This window comes from Lissotriton vulgaris, chromosome 9 (assembly GCF_964263255.1).
Source record: "Lissotriton vulgaris chromosome 9, aLisVul1.2, whole genome shotgun sequence".
NCBI lineage: Eukaryota > Metazoa > Chordata > Amphibia > Caudata > Salamandridae > Lissotriton > Lissotriton vulgaris.
In genome coordinates, this window is record NC_141697.1 from 1,030,030,397 (window position 1) to 1,030,048,526 (window position 18,130).

The following is an 18,130-nucleotide window of genomic DNA, read 5'->3' on the forward strand; positions in this document are numbered from 1 at the left end:
CAAATAAATTTGCTTTCCAGCATATCTGCTTTTTAATTTACAGAAACAACAGTGTCTCCCTCATCACTAGGGAAACTGAGGGGATATTTTTCTGGTAAGACCCTACTTTTTAGGTCATAGCCGGTTTGCTAACAACATCTTGGGGACATTCAGAAAGTGTTTTAAATGGCCCTTTTTGCAGGGTTAATCCCAAACATTTTGCTTCTTCCGCCTTTGTTTTTCCTGACCTGTGGTTGTTGGCTATAGGACTCTGGGCACTTTACCACTGCTGATCAGTTCTAAAGTACATATGCTCTGTGTAAATTGTTATTGGTTATCCACGATTGGCATATTTGCTTTACCAATAGGTCCCTAGTAAAGTGCACTAAGTGTGCCTGGCTGGTAACTCAAATGCTACTAGTGAGCTTGCAGCACTGATTGTGCCACCCATATGAGTAGCCCTGGAAAGAGGTCTCAGGCCTGCCACTGCAGTGCCTGTGCGCAGTTTGGGGATTGCCATTCTGACCTGGTCAGTGTACCCACTTGCCAGGCCTTTCCCTTTTCTTACACAAAGGACGCCCTTATGGTAGGCCCAAGGTACCCCCCTGGCCAGGGTGCAGTGTATGTAAAAGGTAGGATATGTACGGGTGTGTGTAACATGTCCAGATAGTGAAATATTGTCAATTTTGTTTTTCACTATTGGAAGGCTATCTTGCCCATAGGACATAATGGGGAATGCTCTGTAACATATTACCAACATATCTTCCCATAGGAGTGAGATAGAAACTTGGAGTGTGGTATCCCTGAACTCAGAATTCAATATTCAATAGCACATCTTTTAGGAAGGACGGTTTTCAAATTATGTGTTTGAAAATATCACTTTTTGAAAACAGCTATTTTCTTGTTCAACCTTTGTGTGGGCAATCCATTGTTCCGGCAGAATATTTGAGCTGATGACTGGGGAGCTTAAATTGTGAAAACTTGGTCTGTTTATAATTTTCCAAAACTGGGCATAGTCCTTATTTTCGCCGGCCTCTCTTAAGTCTGCCCACACTTCTTTTTGAAGGGTGCTTTTCCTGATCTTGGGTTTTATAGTTCTGTCTACAACGAGTGATTTCAACCTTGTCCCTTGGGGTCTTTTTTAAGCTCTGTTTTAGGTCTCTTAGCGCTTTAGAACAGTTAGAGTCAAACCATCTTGCCGTGGATAGCTGTTTTGCGGGCTTCTTGGTTATCAGGAGTTTCTCTACAATTTTAGTTAAAGATTCGAACGCCTCTACAACTCCTCTGTCCTCTATTGTATGATCTAGACAGGTCTCTATGTGGGCTTTCCCTTCATGCACTAATTTGACATAAAATTCTTGGGGGTTAATCACTGACCACCTTAGGCGTCTCCCTTGGTCTGTTGGATGGATTTCTGTTTGATGGATCACCCCTAGGTCTTTTCTAATGAAATCGTTCCCTTTAATTTCTATTAGAATGGGATTGTGGTCACTGAAGGGACTCCACTCTGTTCTGGTGTTTAGGATCTTTTCCCTAGCACAAGCGGATATCATGACGTAATCTATTATGGACCCCCCACCTTTACCCTTAAATGTCGGTATTGGGGATTCGCCTGCCTTAAGTGCGGTTAGATCCATGACCTGAGTGAGGGCCAAGTGGTCTAATAATTTCATCAGAATAGTACCCTCTTTAGTGTGTGAAAAATGGGGGCCCTTTTCTAAAGGACAAGCTGACCAATCGGGAGTTAAAGGAAGTAGTTTGGGGCATAGATGGCAATTAAAATCCCCCATTAACAGGACAGTTGGTTCTGGCCCCTTCATCCTTTGATCTAGTTCCTCATTTAGACAGTTTTCCAACTGCGCTAAGATTGGGAAATTCCCCTCCACCGGCCCGGAGTTATAGAAATTCACAAACAGTAGGCTCTCCCCCAGATGTGAAAGTCTAGCTGCTTGTATATTATCTGATGGGCAATCAGTGTATGACCAGGAACCTTTCAGGTCTAAGTCCACATATAGTACTAGACCTCCTTTTGCTCTACCTGAATTTGTACCTTGTGCAGGTTTAAAAAAACACTTGTAACCCTCCAGTTGACATGGGCCCGAATCCGTCGCCCAAGTTTCTTGGAGCTCTATCAGATGAAATTGCTTTATGAATTCTACCCATTCCTTGCTTTTTAATTTGGCTTCCAGCCCTGCGATATTCCAAGATAAGATGGTCAAACCCTCCCTCTTCTCTTTGCCTCTTGTCCTGTGGGTTTCAGTTACTCTATCCTCCCCATCTGTTAATGAGTCTATTTTGGTTATTTTCTTTTCCCCCTGGCCCGGGGTGAGTCTAGTCTCCCGGTTAGTATACTCTCCTCGCTCCCACGTTCACCCCCTATTTCTGGGCCTGGATAACTACTAGTGGTCAAACTTCCTGCGATGATATTTTCTGTGGGTGTAAGTCAATCGATATCCTCTAGTGATTGAAATGGGGCAAATCTCAGAGCCACTCCGAGCCGCTCCACTCCGAGCCGCTCCACTCCGAGCTACTCCGCTCCGAGCTACTCCGCTCCGAGCTACTCCGCTCCGAGCTACTCCGCTCCGAGCTACTCCGCTCCACTCCGAGCTACTCCGCTCCACTCCGAGCTACGCTGCTCCAATCCGAGCTGAGCTGCTCCACTCCGCTCCACTCCGAGCTACGCTGCTCCACTCCGATCTGCTCCACTCCGATCTGCTCCACTCCGAGCTGCTCCACTCCGAGCTGCTCCACTCCGAGCTGCTCCACTCCGAGCTGCTCCGCTCCGAGCTGCTCCGCTCCGAGCTACTCCGCTCCGAGCTACTCCGCTCCGAGCTACTCCGCTCCGAGCTACTCCGCTCCGAGCTACTCCGCTCCGAGCTACGCTGCTCCAATCCGAGCTGAGCTGCTCCACTCCGCTCCACTCCGAGCTACGCTGCTCCACTCCGAGCTGCTCCACTCCGAGCTGCTCCACTCCGAGCTGCTCCACTCCGAGCTGCTCCACTCCGAGCTGCTCCACTCCGAGCTGCTCCACTCCGAGCTGCTCCACTCCGAGCTGCTCCACTCCGAGCTGCTCCACTCCGAGCTGCTCCACTCCGAGCTGCTCCACTCCGAGCTGCTCCACTCCGAGCTGCTCCACTCCGAGCTGCTCCGCTCCGAGCTACTCCGCTCCGAGCTACTCCGCTCCGAGCTACTCCGCTCCGAGCTACTCCGCTCCACTCTGAGCTACTCCGCTCCACTCGGAGCTACTCCGCTCCACTCTGAGCTACTCCGCTCCACTCTGAGCTACTCCACTCCGAGCTACTCCACTCCACTCCGAGCTACTCCACTCCAAACCACTATGCGCAGAGTGACACCACCCTGAGCCCCTCTGCTCGGAGTTGCTCCAAGCCACACCACTCTGAGCCACTCTGCTTGGAGCTGCTCTCAGCCACGCCACTCCAACCCCAGTCACTGAGAGCCACTCAAAACCACTAAGCACAGAGCTAAACCACTCTGAGCAACTCCACCCCAAGCCACTTGCTCTGAGCCTCACGAGCCACTCTGCTCCGAGACGCTCCACTCTGCACCGAGCTGCTACACTCTGCTCCGAGCTGCTACACTCTGCTCCGAGCTGCTACACTCTGCTCCGAGCTGCTACACTCTGCTCCGAGCTGCTACACTCTGCTCCGAGCTGCTACACTCTGCTCCGAGCCGCTACACTCTGCTCCGAGCCGCTACACTCTGCTCCGAGCCGCTACACTCTGCTCCGAGCCGCTACACTCTGCTCCGAGCCGCTACACTCTGCTCCGAGCTGCTCCACTCTGCTCCGAGCTGCTCCACTCTGCTCTGCTCCGAGCCGCTCCACTCTGCTCTGCTCTGCTCCGAGCCGCTCCACTCTGCTCTGCTCTGCTCCGAGCCGCTCCACTCTGCTCTGCTCTGCTCCGAGCCGCTCCACTCTGCTCTGCTCTGCTCCGAGCCGCTCCACTCTGCTCTGCTCCGAGCCGCTCCACTCTGCTCTGAGCCGCTCCACTCTGCTCTGAGCCGCTCCACTCTGCTCTGAGCCGCTCCACTCTGCTCTGAGCCGCTCCACTCTGCTCTGAGCCGCTCCACTCTGCTCTGAGCCGCTCCACTCTGCTCTGAGCCGCTCCACTCTGCTCTGAGCCGCTCCACTCTGCTCTGAGCCGCTCCACTCTGCTCTGCTCTGCTCCGAGCCGCTCCACTCTGCTCTGCTCTGCTCCGAGCCGCTCCACTCTGCTCCGAGCCGCTACACTCTGCTCCGAGCCGCTACACTCTGCTCCGAGCTGCTCCACTCTGCTCCGAGCTGCTCCACTCTGCTCTGCTCCGAGCCGCTCCACTCTGCTCTGCTCTGCTCCGAGCCGCTCCACTCTGCTCTGCTCTGCTCCGAGCCGCTCCACTCTGCTCTGCTCTGCTCCGAGCCGCTCCACTCTGCTCTGCTCCGAGCCGCTCCACTCTGCTCTGCTCCGAGCCGCTCCACTCTGCTCTGCTCCGAGCCGCTCCACTCTGCTCTGCTCCGAGCCGCTCCACTCTGCTCTGGTCCGAGCCGCTCCACTCTGCTCTGGTCCGAGCCGCTCCACTCTGCTCTGGTCCGAGCCGCTCCACTCTGCTCTGCTCCGAGCCGCTCCACTCTGCTCTGAGCCGCTCCACTCTGCTCTGAGCCGCTCCACTCTGCTCTGAGCCGCTCCACTCTGCTCTGAGCCGCTCCACTCTGCTCTGAGCCGCTCCACTCTGCTCTGAGCCGCTCCACTCTGCTCTGAGCCGCTCCACTCTGCTCTGAGCCGCTCCACTCTGCTCTGCTCTGCTCCGAGCCGCTCCACTCTGCTCTGCTCCAAGCCGCTCCACTCTGCTCTGCTCCGAGCCGCTCCACTCTGCTTTGCTCCGAGCCGCTCCACTCTGCTCTGCTCCGAGCCGCTCCACTCTGCTCTGCTCCGAGCCGCTCCACTCTGCTCTGCTCCGAGCCGCTCCACTCCACTCCACTCCGCTCCGCTCCGAGCCGTTCCGTGCCGCTCAGCTCTGAGCCGCTCCATGGCGCTCTGCTACGAGCCACTCCCGTCTGAGCTGCTCCGCTCCGCTCCACTCCGCTCAGCTCCATGCCACTCCGCTCAGCTCCATGCCACTCCGCTCAGCTCCATGCCACTCCGCTCAGCTCCATGCCACTCTGCTCCGAGCTGCTCCACTCCATGCCGCGCCACTCTGCGCCGAGCCACTGTTCTCCACTCCGAGCCTCTCTGCTTTGAGCCTCTCCACTTTGAGCCGCTCTGCGCCACTCCGAGCCGAGCCACTGAGCTCCAATCCGAGCCTCTCTGCTCTGAGCCGCTCCGCTACATGCCACTCCACTCCGAACCGCTCTGTGCCACTCCACTCTGCTCCGAGCCGCTCCACTCCATGCAGCACCACTCCGCACCACTCCCCGCAGAGCTACTGTGCTCCGAGCCTCTCTGCTTTGAGCCGCTCTGTGCCACTCCGCGCCAAGCCACTGTGCTCCACTCAGAGCCTCTCTGCTCTGAGCCATGCCGAGCCACTGTGCTCCACTCCGCGCCGAGCCACTGTGCTCCACTCCAAGCCGCTCTGAGCCATGCCGAGCCACTGTGCTCCACTCCGCGCCACTGTGCTCCACTCCAAGCCGCTCTGAGCCATGCCGAGCCACTCTGCGCCACTCCACGCCGAGCCACTGTGCTCCACTCCAAGCCGCTCTGCTCTGAGCCGCACCGAGCCACTGAGCTCCACTCCGAGCCTCTCTGCTCTGAGCTACTCCGCTCCATGCCACTCCACTCCGAACCGCACCGTGCCACTCCACTCTGCTCCAAGCCGCTCCACTCCATGAAGCACCACTCCGTACCACTCCGCGCCGAGCCACTATGCTCCACTCCAAGCCTCTCTGCTCTGAGCGGCTCCGCACCACTCAGCGCCACTTCGTGCGAGCCACTCTGCGCCGAGCCACTCTGCGCCGAGCCACTCTGTGCCGAGCCGCTCTGCTCTGAGCCGCTCTGCGCCACTCCATGCTGAGCCACTCTGCTCTGAGCCACTCCGCACCGAGCCGATCCGCACCGAGCCGATCCGCACCGAGCCGATCCGCACCGAGCCGATCCGCACCGAGCCGCGCCACTCTGCTCCACTCTGCGCCAAGCCACTCTGCTCTGAGCCGCTCCATGCCACTCTGCGCCACTCTGCTCTGAGCCACTCTGCGCCGAACCGATCTGTGCCGAGCGGATCCGCGCCGATCCGTGCCACTCCGCGCTGAGCCACTCTGCTCTGAGCCGCTCCGCGCCACTCTGCGCCGAGCCACTGTGCTCCACTCAGACCCTTTCTGCTCTGAGCCACGCCAAGCCACGCCGAGCCACTCTGCGCCACTCTGCGCCGAGCCACACTGCTCTTAGTCGCTCCGCGCCACTCTGCACCACTCCACACCGAGAGACTCTGCTCTGAGCCACTCCGCGCCACGCCACTCTGCTCCTCTCCGCGCCACTTCGCGCCAAATCACTCTGCTCTGAGCCGCTCCGCGCCACTCTGCTCCGAGCCACTCCACGCCACTCCGAGCCACTCCACTCCACCCCTAGCTACTCCACCCCTAGCTACTTCACCCTAACTGTGGCTAACTGGTTAGAGGAGGCAGACCCTGATGCAGAGGTCAGACCCGGGACCAGGGTTCAATTCCCGACGCGGCAGGGTCTTGAGCTCAAAATGTCCACGGACTCGATAATTCTCGCCTCAGTGCCTACTCGAATAATGGGTACACACTCTGCAACTCTGGGCAATAGCTTGCTTAATCTCCACTACGGCCCCCGCGATGGGATGCCTGGTCTTCACCTTGGGGATGGCCAGTAGGGGTTATCTCGCAGGGAAAGCCAGGACGGGTTCCCAAAGCAAGCGCTAAGAGACCTGTCGGTGATTTGGCGCTATGTAAATCGAAATGAACATAACATAACATAACACCCCTAGCTACTCCACTCCTAGCTACTCCACTCCTAACCACTATGCTCAGAGTGACACCACCCTGAGCCCCTCTGCTCGGAGCTGCTTCAAACCACTTCACTCCACTCTAATCTGAGCCACTCCACTCTGCTCACAGCCACTCCACCCCACTCCGAGCCACTCTGCTTGGAGCTGCTCCCAGCCACGCCACTCCAACCCCAGCCACCCCAACCCCAGTCAATAGACTCCGGTGCTACAAGTAACTTTTTTGACATAAATATAGCAAAAGAATTTGGCATAACACACAACGAAGAACCGGCACCTGTAAGGGCAGTGCATAGTTCGGCTTTGTCATCAGCATCATCAGGGCTTATCCGTTTTCATACCTCACCATTGACACATGTATGAAAACGGTCACACTGAACAAACCATGTTTGAGTTCATTGACACGTCTACATTTGGAGTAATTCTAGGGGTTCCCTGGTTGGATCTGCAAAATCCAAAAATAGACTGGGTTCAAAGAACAGTGACATTGAATTTTGCGTTCTGTAGAACGCATTGTTATAAGGAAACAAGAACCCGTTCACCCTCTGTAATGTGCTTCTACACATGTAAAAACAACTACCACGTTACCTGTACATTATCAAGATTTTTCTGAAGTATTTAATCCTGTACAAGCCACGCATCTACCGCCCCATTGGGTCTATGATTGCAGAATTGATCTAGTACCAGGAGCAGTCCTGCCATGTAGTAGAGTACATGCTTTCATGGATCTGGAGGCTCAATACTTAAAACAATATCTAGACAAATATTTGCATTAGGTTTTATTAGACATTCACCTTCACCTGTGTCCCCTCCACCTTTCTTTGTGGATAAAAAATCTGGAGATCTTTGCCCTTGTATTGATTACCGCACAGTTAACAAAGTTACAATTAAAAAAACGTTACCCATTGCACTTAATCCCTGTGCTATTAAATAAAGTCAAGGGATCTACAATATACACAAACCTAGACTTACACGGTGCCTCCACCTCATTCGCGTCAAGGAAGGCGACAAATGGAAAACCACCTTCCGCACTAAATTCGGCCTTTTCGAATACACAGTCATGCCATTCAGATTATGCAATGCGCTGGCGGCATTTCGATATTCTATCAATGAGGTTCTACATGAATTCCCTGGCATCTGTGCTATCGTCTACATACACAATAGATTGATTTTTTCCAAAAACGAAGAAGAACATATTCAGCATGTTAGAGGCATCTTCCAAAGACTAAAAGAACATTCTTTATATGCAAAATTAGAAAAGTGCATATGGCATACTACATCAGTAGAATTTGTAGGTTATTTTTTTATCCCCAGATGGATACCAAAGAGGTGGAAGCCATTCTTAATTGGCCGTCCCCTAAATCGGTAAAAGACATTCAGCGAGTGTTGGGATTCGCTCATTTTTACAGAAGATTTATTGCCAAATTTTCCGAAATTGTTTCCCCCATAACACATTTGTTGAATAAGGAAAAATCTTTCACTTGACTGAAGATGCTGCAACAGCTTTTCACTACAGCTTCTACTTTGTGTCATCCTGACTATGATAACCCATTCTTTGCAGAAGCGGATGCTTCTCAGACTGCTTTAGGAGGAGTTCTCTAACAACAAAAAAAAACACAGCACTGGACATTTACATCCCATAGCGTACCTCATGAAAATTACTACAAGCAGAACAGAATTACACTGTAGCGGAGCAGTGATTATTGGCTATAAAGGCAGCCTTCAGTGAATGGACATCATCTATTAGGGGCTAAACACACAATCACGATCTTTACTGATCATAAAAATCTTCTCTTTTTTGCTTCCGTAAATGCCTTAACTCCCAGACAGATGAGATGGCTAATGTTCTTCAGTGAATTTGATTTTAGAATAACATACAGCCCTGGTAAACAGCTGTTATCCGATATTCTATCTAGAATTATTGAGAAAAAAAACTAAAGAACAGCTGACAACTGCCACCTAGCATAATACCTGAAAGCAAGGTAATTGAAGTAACTCAAGTTGACTCGTTCAAGATATTAAAGCTGCTTCCCAAGCTATTATTACTCAAACATGGCTGCAAAATACAAGAAAATCCAGAAAAGATGATTATTTATTTCACAACAACAAGTTATTTGTTCCACAAAAAAGGTAAGACATCACATCATAGCTTGGCACCATGACTCTGGATTAGCAGGTCACCCAGGTACATACAAAACTTTAGATTTATGTGCAAGAAATTTCTGGTGGGAAAAAATGCAAAAGGATGTCAGAGAATTCGTCAAGTCATGTCCAACTTGCGCACAAAAGAAAACCCAGCATATAGCACCAGCTAGTTTGTTACATCCTTTGCCTATTCCTCCCACACCCTGGCACACTATTAGTGTAGATTTTATCACTGATTTGCCCAAAGCTAATAAGTGCACAACCATCCTCATAGTCGTGGTTTTACTGTCCAAAATGAGCCATTTTATTCCTCTTTCAAGGCTGCCCACTGCAGTAGAATTTAGCACATTTTTATTTAATCATATTGTCAAATTGCATGGCCTACCTAGGAAAATAATCTCCGACTGGGGCCCAGAGTTTAATTCAAAATTCTGTAAGACCTTATGTTCTCAAATAGGTATTGACGTGGCGTTAAGCTCCGCCTTCCATCCTCAAACTGATGGACAGACTGAGAAAGTCAATCAGTACTCGAAGTCAAGGTAGACGTCAAACAATGTAATCTCCGTTCCAAGTTGGGAGGAAGCTCCCCCTTTAGCGGAGTTTGCTTACAATAACAGTATACATTCTGCACTAGGATGCTCACCATTCTACTTTCTAACTGGTTACCATCCACGTTCACTCCCTACCTTGCCTTTACCTCCACCGACACCCCTACCATCAGTTACCAATCACCTCAGCCAGTTACAAACCATGCAGGAAAAGACTAGGTTAAGTCTTGCTAAGTATAAAATGCAGGCCAAAATACAAGCAGATAAGCATAGATCACCAGAACCCATGTATAGAGTTGGAGATATAGTCTGGTTATCTACACGAAACATCCAATTGCGAAGGGCCCAGAAAATTACAGCCTAGGTTTATTGGTCCATTTCCAGTAAAACAAATTCTAAACCCAGTCACTGTACAATTACAATTACCTGAGCTTGCAATACATCCCACCTTTCAAGTATCCCTTGCGATACAATATGATCCCATGACTCGGAAGGATACTCCCCCTCCACCAGTTAGGAGTCAACCCGAACATGAGATTCGACGTATCCTCGATTCTAAAAGAATACACAGAAAATTACTTTATCTCCTTGACTGGAAGGTTACGATGCTTCTGAACAATCTCGGGAACCTGCTTCCAATGTGCATGCTACTCAGTTGGTAAGGCGGGTTTATACCCTACATCCTGAGAAACCACGTCAAGTAAGGCGGGCTTTGCTGGGGGAACTGTTACAATAATGCTCTCTCATGCCCACCTTGTACTGCATTCCCCATGTTAATATGGCACAGCAACATCTTTGCTGATTGCTATAAACACATAGCGGGCCTTTTACATCCTGTATATGTATTATCGTAAAAAAGGCAGGTTTTTATTGTATTATATGTAGTAGAATGGTGGCTAAAACATGATTGACACATTAAAAAAGCAATGCGATAGCTATTTTGGACATTATGGCAGAAATCAACTCCAAAAAGAGTAAAACGTGTATTTTATTTTGAGGCAGCCACGAACTTCTGAAAGACATGTGGCTTCATGAATATTTGAAAGGAGCTCAAGCACGCTGCCACGGACTGTTGGAAAGCATGTGGCTAATGCATTTGTAAATGCTCACACGCGCTGACAAGCAGTATACATGTTTATGCAAATATCTGCAACAACGTGAATGAGAGGGTATTTAAACCGCTCTCATTCACACTCGCTGCTTGACCTTGTTTCCCTACACACTTGCCTGGCTCCATCCTGTCTCTAGACTGGATCCCCTCCTCCTTGGGGTTCGTCTTGGCGAATTCTTGACTTCTGGACTCCGGCTGAAGTCTTCACTCGCCTTCCTGCTGCATCCGGACATCGCGCTACAGCAGCACCTGTAAAAGACATGCAGCGAAAAGCTGAACTCTAGATATTTTTAAACAACAAAGCTATGGTGAGTCTTTTAAGCATTTAAATTGCGCATTTATTCAGCATCTAAATTACAAAGAGACTTTATAAAAACACTATTCTGAGATGCTCCGGACTACTCTGAGCCGAGCCTCTCCGCTCCGGGCTACTCTGAGCCACTCCACTCCACTCAACACCGAGCCACCCGGCTCCGCTCTGAGCTGCTCGCAGCCAATCTGCTCCCAGCCACTCCTCTCCGAGCTGCTCGCAGCCAATCTGCTCCCAGCCACTCCTCTCCGAGCTGCTCGCAGCCAATCTGCTCCCAGCCACTCCTCTCCGAGCTGCTCGCAGCCAATCTGCTCCCAGCCACTCCTCTCCGAGCTGCTCGCAGCCAAGCTGCTACCAGCCACTCCGCTCCGAGCCACTGCACTCTGCTCCGAGCCACTGCACTCTGCTCCGAGCCACTGCACTCTCCAAACCCCAATAACATTTAGCCATGCTGAGTAGCAGCCTTGCTGGAGTACAACATGATTAAAACATATTGTCAAACCAACAGCTTTACAAAGCTGAGACCTATTGGCTTTGCTAATACTGTTTTTTTCAGTTGCCCAGCATGAACAATTCCTTTCTCATATCCTCAGCGAATACCAGCTAATCTCGGGCCTTACCACTGATACTACATAAAGTGAGAGATTTACAACGAAATTAACCTTAAGGGATCAATGAAATTAAAACACCCCACTCTGGGACTACATAAAGTATAGGCAAAGCAGATCTAAACAAGCAGTTACGAGTGGACACCATAAGTTTATGTTTGTACTCTTTCATTAATTTTTTTCTTTCTCATATTATAGTATGTCAAATTATGTAAACTTGATTTACGTGCTAGCAAAGCTAGAAATGTTTTTGGAGTAATATATCTATAAGCACGGATTCAATTATTTGTGATTTTTTATTAAAATAGGGTATAATTGATGGCTAACGGGGGACCCCTCTCTTTCGCTGTATTTGAATTGATCCCTCTCTCATAAGCCTAGCAGGATCAAACCACATTATGGTTAGGTTATCCCTGAAACTTCTAAAACACATGGTTTGCAGGCACAGTTGTGGTCCAGAGAGCTTTCCAAGGTGCCCCAACATGGACTCGCGTTGCTTCACCATGTGCAGTACTGTCCATCACACACAGTGAAGGGAAGCCAGAGGGGTGGAGGATTTCTGGGTGCTAGCTTTTATAGTAACTAGTTTCTCAATAAAAAAAAAAGTGTTGAGATAATCGCATAGGGATTGTGATGGGGCTGGTTTGGCAATGACTCGGCCCAGCTTTGATAGTTTGTCCACTATGGAAAAAATGCCTTTGGTTTTGTTCGTAGAGGCTAGTATTTTAGCAGAAAAGTATTCTGCCTTCGTTTGAAGAATAGTTGTTTTGTAGTCTTTTAATAAGAACACAAAAGTGATCTTTAGATTAGAGTTGTAGTCACGTCGCCATATGCGTTCACCTTTCCTTAAGGCTAATTTCTTAGCCTACAGATCTGCCGAAAACCAGTGTTGCAATGAACAAAAGAAGGTGCCAGTGCTGATGTAAATAATATTTAACCAACTAATGACCAAAACAGAACTCGAAGGAATCAAGAACGGGATTAACTATTTAATAGTTTTTTTATTTTTAACAAAATTTAGGACAAGCAAAAATTCTCAATTTTTTCATATACAAAAGGACATATTTACAAAAGGACACAAGAAACTAAGGGAAAAGTTTGGAGTTCATCAGTCATACATATTTCATACATGTCACATACATTCAAAACACAATCATACCACTCAGGGACAGTGGAGGTGTGGGGTACAAATAGCAATAAAATTCTGTACACTAAGATATACTACAAAATACACTCGGCAATAAGCCACTGTCTGCGAAGACTATTTACAGAAAGAATGATAGAAAACAGTCACTATATACTGTACAATCCTGAAATAGTCTACAAAAAAACTTTTTAACAGTAGAACTCGGTATTGTACTAGCGACCAAGAAAAAAACCAATGAACTCTTGTCGCTCTCGCAGACACTGTGTGGCAGGGGCCTACGCGTTTCGAATCCCGTTGACTTTCCTGGGATTCTCTTCAGGGCCTTATGTAGTGTCTGAATGAGGAATAAATGAAACAAAAAATACAAAAATTAGCAAACAGAAAAATGTTTTTTAAGTAATCAAGAGACCAAACATCAGTAAACCCCACTTAGTGAAGTTCCGTATCTCTGGTTTCTTACCAGTGGAAACGAAGCCAAAACCAGTGTTGGGCATCATGAGGCCTCTTTGTTCTGGCTTTCCTCAATGACCAACCATTTATTAATATTTTCCTCTTGAATATGAGGGGACTTCTCTGAGGCACCGGGGGCCGAGACTGTAAGTAAAGAACATAATTCCTCTGCTCAAGCTTGGCTCAGCAGCAGGAGGACAGAAGCATGTCTCTAATTGGCAGCAGCCCTAGATTGCTGTCCGGTTCTGAAAGACTGGTACCGGGAGCACGGAGGGCCTCCCGGAGAAGTTTTACAGTTACTAGTATGGGGGCTATGATTCCAACCTGTTTGATATCAAACATGACTGGGTTCGTTACAGCCAGTTTAGAGATGGTCATCGCATAATGATGCATGGCGCCTCTATATGTCGTAATGGCTGATGCACTTAAAGCCTGGGAGAATGGACTCTGAAGGTTGTCTGGGTGCCCCGCTCATGCAGGGGTCACCTTCACACTTAGAACTAAGCACCATGCCTTCAAAATTGAAAGGCCTGCCTAGGGGGTGACGTATCGGTTTTAAGTGTAGTGATCTCAGATATAAGAAAACATATCTGTCTCAAGAGGTGCTAGCACCAGCTTACGCAGGCTGCAATGACAGGTCTATTGTTACAATTTGAGTGGTCTCTCATGGGTGGCATAATACATGATTCAACCCCTGGGATACCTATGCCCTGGGTTCCGGGGTACTATATACTAGGGATTTAGAAGGGTACACAACTAGCCAATCTGGAGGGTTCCTAAGTACTCACCATGTCCAATTTAGGGGAGAAAGCACAGAGGATGGGGTCCTGGTTAGCAGGATCCCAGCCAGACTAGTTAGAAACAGCATCACAACAGGAAAAAAGTGTGGGTAATCATAAAAGCAGATCCTACTTTCATACAAGTGGTTAAAGAACCCCAAAAAGGTGAGACATGTTTTAGCGTATTTGGGAATACACATGGTGGATATACCTTCTTACTGGGGCGTACCGTCAGAGGGGTGTTACACCCCCCTAAAAAATGTATTCTGTAGTAAATAGTTGGGCAAAAGTGCTTTCAGTCAGGTATGTGAAGTGTCTGTTGAATTTCACCTGGGATTTTTACATGCCCACAGTGGCAAAACACAAATCTACACTCTCTCTCGTCTCTGTTTTGAAGGCTATAAAAATTCTGATTAGAGTAAAAAAGGTAGTGTTTTAGGTGCTCCTAACAATTTGCCCTCCTCTCCCTTATTTATTTATTTATTTTACAGATTTGTAAAGCGCATGGCTGCCCGTAAGCGTCCCAGCGCTAGTGATAAGAAACCAGGTGCGAGAGGGAAGCGTTACAGGAACAGCCAGGTCTTGAGTGCCTTACGAAATGAGAGTAGGTTGGGCTGGGCCCTAATGTCTGGAGGCAGTGAGTTCCATAGCTTGGAAGCATTATAGGCAAAGAGTTGACCTCCAGAGCGGGACTTCTTGATTCTGGGTACGGATGCCAAGTTGCAGTGTGAGGAACGTAAAGTTCTCTTGGTATTATAGGGAGTGATAAGATTTTTTAAAAAATTTGTGGAGCCTTTCCATGAAGAATTTTGTGTGTCGTGCATAATGCCTTAAATTGTATTCTCTCCTGGATGGGCAGCCAGTGCAAGGCGTTCAGGGCTGGTTTGGCTGAACAGCGACAATGAGTTCCTGTGAGAAGGCGGGTGGCAGTATTTTGTACTGATTGGAGTTTTGATAGTACTTTTTTAGGGCCCCCCAGATAGAGGGCATTGCCGTAGTCTAGGCGGGACAACACAAGGCCCTGAATCAGGAGTTTTTGAGATTGTGTTGGGAGTAAAGGCAGAATTTTTCTGGCGGTCCGTAAAAGGCCATGACACACACCAGCCGTTTTTCTTGCTTGGGTGAAGAAATTGAGACCTTCATCCAGCCAAATTCCTAGACTCTTGACTCTTGGTTTAGGATTAGGTGGTGTGCCCATACAGGGGGGCCACAGGGATTTGGGTTGGTAGAGTGACTGATTGCCTAGAACCAATATCTCAGTCTTGTCATTATTAAGTTTAAGATGTGAGATGTTCATCCATTTAGTTATGTCACTAAGACATTTGTGGAGGTTGGTGAGAGATTGGTCTTGCTGACTTAGGGAGACTACCAATTGGGTATCGTCAGCGTAAGTTAAAAGCTTGATCCCGAATGGGGTGATGATCTTCTCAAGGGGGGACATGTAAACATTAAAAAGGGTCGGACTCAGGGATGACCCTTGAGGGACCCCACAGCTGATGGCAGTGGGCCTGGTGATAAAATTACCATCTGCTACCTGGAAGGACCTATCGTTCAGGAAGGATTCCAACCAGGACAGGGACGTCCCTGTGATTCCAAGATCCCTAAGCCTATGGACCAATGTCGAGTGGTTGACGGTGTCGAAGGCTGCGCTCAGGTCCAGGAGGATCACTGCCACTGATCCTCCTGAATCGATGATCTTTCTTGCCTCTTCGACAACCGCCAACATCGCAGTTTCTGTGCTGTGGCCGGGCCTAAATCCCGTCTGGGACGGCTCCAGGAGACCATTTGTTTCAATGTATTCAGAGAGTTGATGGTAGACATATTTTTCGGCTATCTTGCTGATGCCTGGTAGCAAGGAGATCGGCCGAAAATTGCTTCATTCTAGTGGATCTAAGTGTGGTTTCTTAAAAGGGATTTGACAATTGCTTTTTTCCAGCTGGGTGGAACAGCACCATGGGTAAGCAAGGAGTTAATCAAATTTGCCAGATAAGGAAGAATGGTAGGAGCAACTGATTTTAAGATGTTAAAAGGTGCGGGATCAGTTGGAGATCCACTTTTGATTGAGTGTAATATTGGGGAGAGAGTATCTATTGTCAGGGGGGCGAAGTGGGTCAATTGATATGCTGTAGTTTGGGGTGTGGAACTAGGCAGATTAACAATGGAAAGAGCATCGGATGTTTATGACGGAAGGGAATTAAGAATGTTTTTAATTTTTGATTCAAAAAATTCCGCAAGTTCATTACATCGGTTGGCTGAAGGCTCTACTGGAGGGGGAGGATCAGGTGCTTTGAGAAGTTTTTTAGCAATTTGAAACGTCTCCCTTGATGAGTTGGCAGATGATTTGATTTTTTCTTCGAAATATTTGACCTGGGCGATTTTAAATGCCTTTTTGTAGTTAAGAATGGTATGTTTATATTCAATTTTTTTTAATAGGGTCGAAATTTTTTCTCCAGTCTCTTTCCGATTTCTTACAGATTTTTTTCAGAAGCCGCATTTCCTGGGTGAACCATGGGGAGGTAATTTTACCCCGGGTCTTACAGGTAGATTTTTTAGGTAGAGTTTTGTCCAATGTCTCTCCTATCCATTTCGAGAACTCCGCATCGGCGTGAACAGGGTTGGAGACAAGTCTAGGAGGGGAGCGCTCTAGATTTAACTTCCATTTTTCTGGGTCTAGGGTAGCCCAGGAACGAGTGGGCTTATTAGGTAGAGATTTAGGGCGTATGATGTTATATAGCTGCCAATTCAGTGAAATTAAGAAATGGTCAGACCATGGTACCGGAGTATGATCTAAGGTAGTAAGATCATTAATGTTGGAAAAAATGGGATCCAACAGGTGGCCCAATGAATGGGTAGGTTGTCTACTTTGTATTCTAAGCTGAAGGGTTTCAAGGTCTGCTATTAGATCAGAGGCTAGTTTGACTTCATTTTTATCGAAATGAATGTTAAGATCTCCCAGGATCATAAAAGTAGAGTGGATGGCAGCCAGTGTGCAAGTATGTTCCATGAGAGATTCACTGAACTGACCCATGGGTCCTGGAGGGCGATAGATAAGAATTCCTGACAAAGATCTACATGGGGAGATTTGAATAGAGAATAGAACATTTTCACAATCTAGGAGGGGGCTGCCTTGTAATCGGCAGGAAAGATGGTCTTTATAGATTATAGCGATACCCCCTCCTTCCCTTTGGATTGGTCTACATGTTGAATTAAGAAGCCAGGAGGAAGGGACTTGACAATGTCCGGGTCGGAATCTGGTCCCAACCAGGTTTCTGTTAAAAAAAGAACGTCTAGCTGACGATTTTCTAAAGTGTGGTAAATTTCTATTGAGTGTTTGGGGAGTGATCTGCAATTAATCAGGGCCATGCGCATTACGATGGAAGAAGTTTGTTGAGGCATAGTAGGTGTACATTTGTACGGACAATAGAGGCAGTGGTTGGAGGAATTATCCCCAAGTACGGAGTGTAAGCAAGGGCCCTTTATATCTCTATTCAAGTGTAGCAAAGCATCTCTCGAGTATCTGTGCGTAAGGTGGAGAGCATTATCTATAGTATCTGGCTCTGAGCTCTGCCTAGCGCGGACAAGCGCAGACGAGCACAGACGAGCTTGCCTTAAGCGCGCCTTCGGCGCGCAAACGTCGCGCCCGCTGCGCTCGTCCGCTGCGCTTCCGGTAGATGCACATGCTTTATGGGAGTGAGGCGGGTGTAGGAAGGGGGCGTGGCCAACACAAGTGGGCGTGTCTTATGTCTCTCGGAATGGCGGCGAGAAGGACAAACACTCGCCCGCGTCAGCGCTAAGTCCGCTGTGCGGGGGATGACTGTGCTTGAAGGGATGAGTGCTCAGAGGGTAGGTGAGTTCTTTTAAAATCAGAATATCACAAATTAAAATATTACACAAGCTCTCGCTACTCCCGGCTTCCTTCTCAGGAGGTTCCCTTTCCATTGCCCTTCACTGTGTCCTGCATCTGCTATATTGTGTTTGAACAAGATATCCTAGCTTGATTGGTGGGAAATTTGAACCTCACCCCCCAATCTTCTTGACCAACCTACGCCCCTGCACCTCAGATCTAATAATCTCACATGTTGATGTTGATACGGAAAGC

General features: G+C 48.6%; 1 long non-coding RNA gene across 1 annotated transcript in view; it reads right to left on the reverse strand.

Annotated features, from left to right (window-relative positions):
• LOC147692747 (uncharacterized) overlaps positions 1–18,130 on the reverse strand; it is a 179,839-nt gene that overhangs the window by 17,410 nt on the left and 144,299 nt on the right. Inside the window, exon 2 of the long non-coding RNA XR_015300069.1 lies at positions 10,854–10,986. This is a non-coding gene — a long non-coding RNA (uncharacterized LOC147692747). The remainder of the gene's footprint in view (positions 1–10,853; positions 10,987–18,130) is intronic.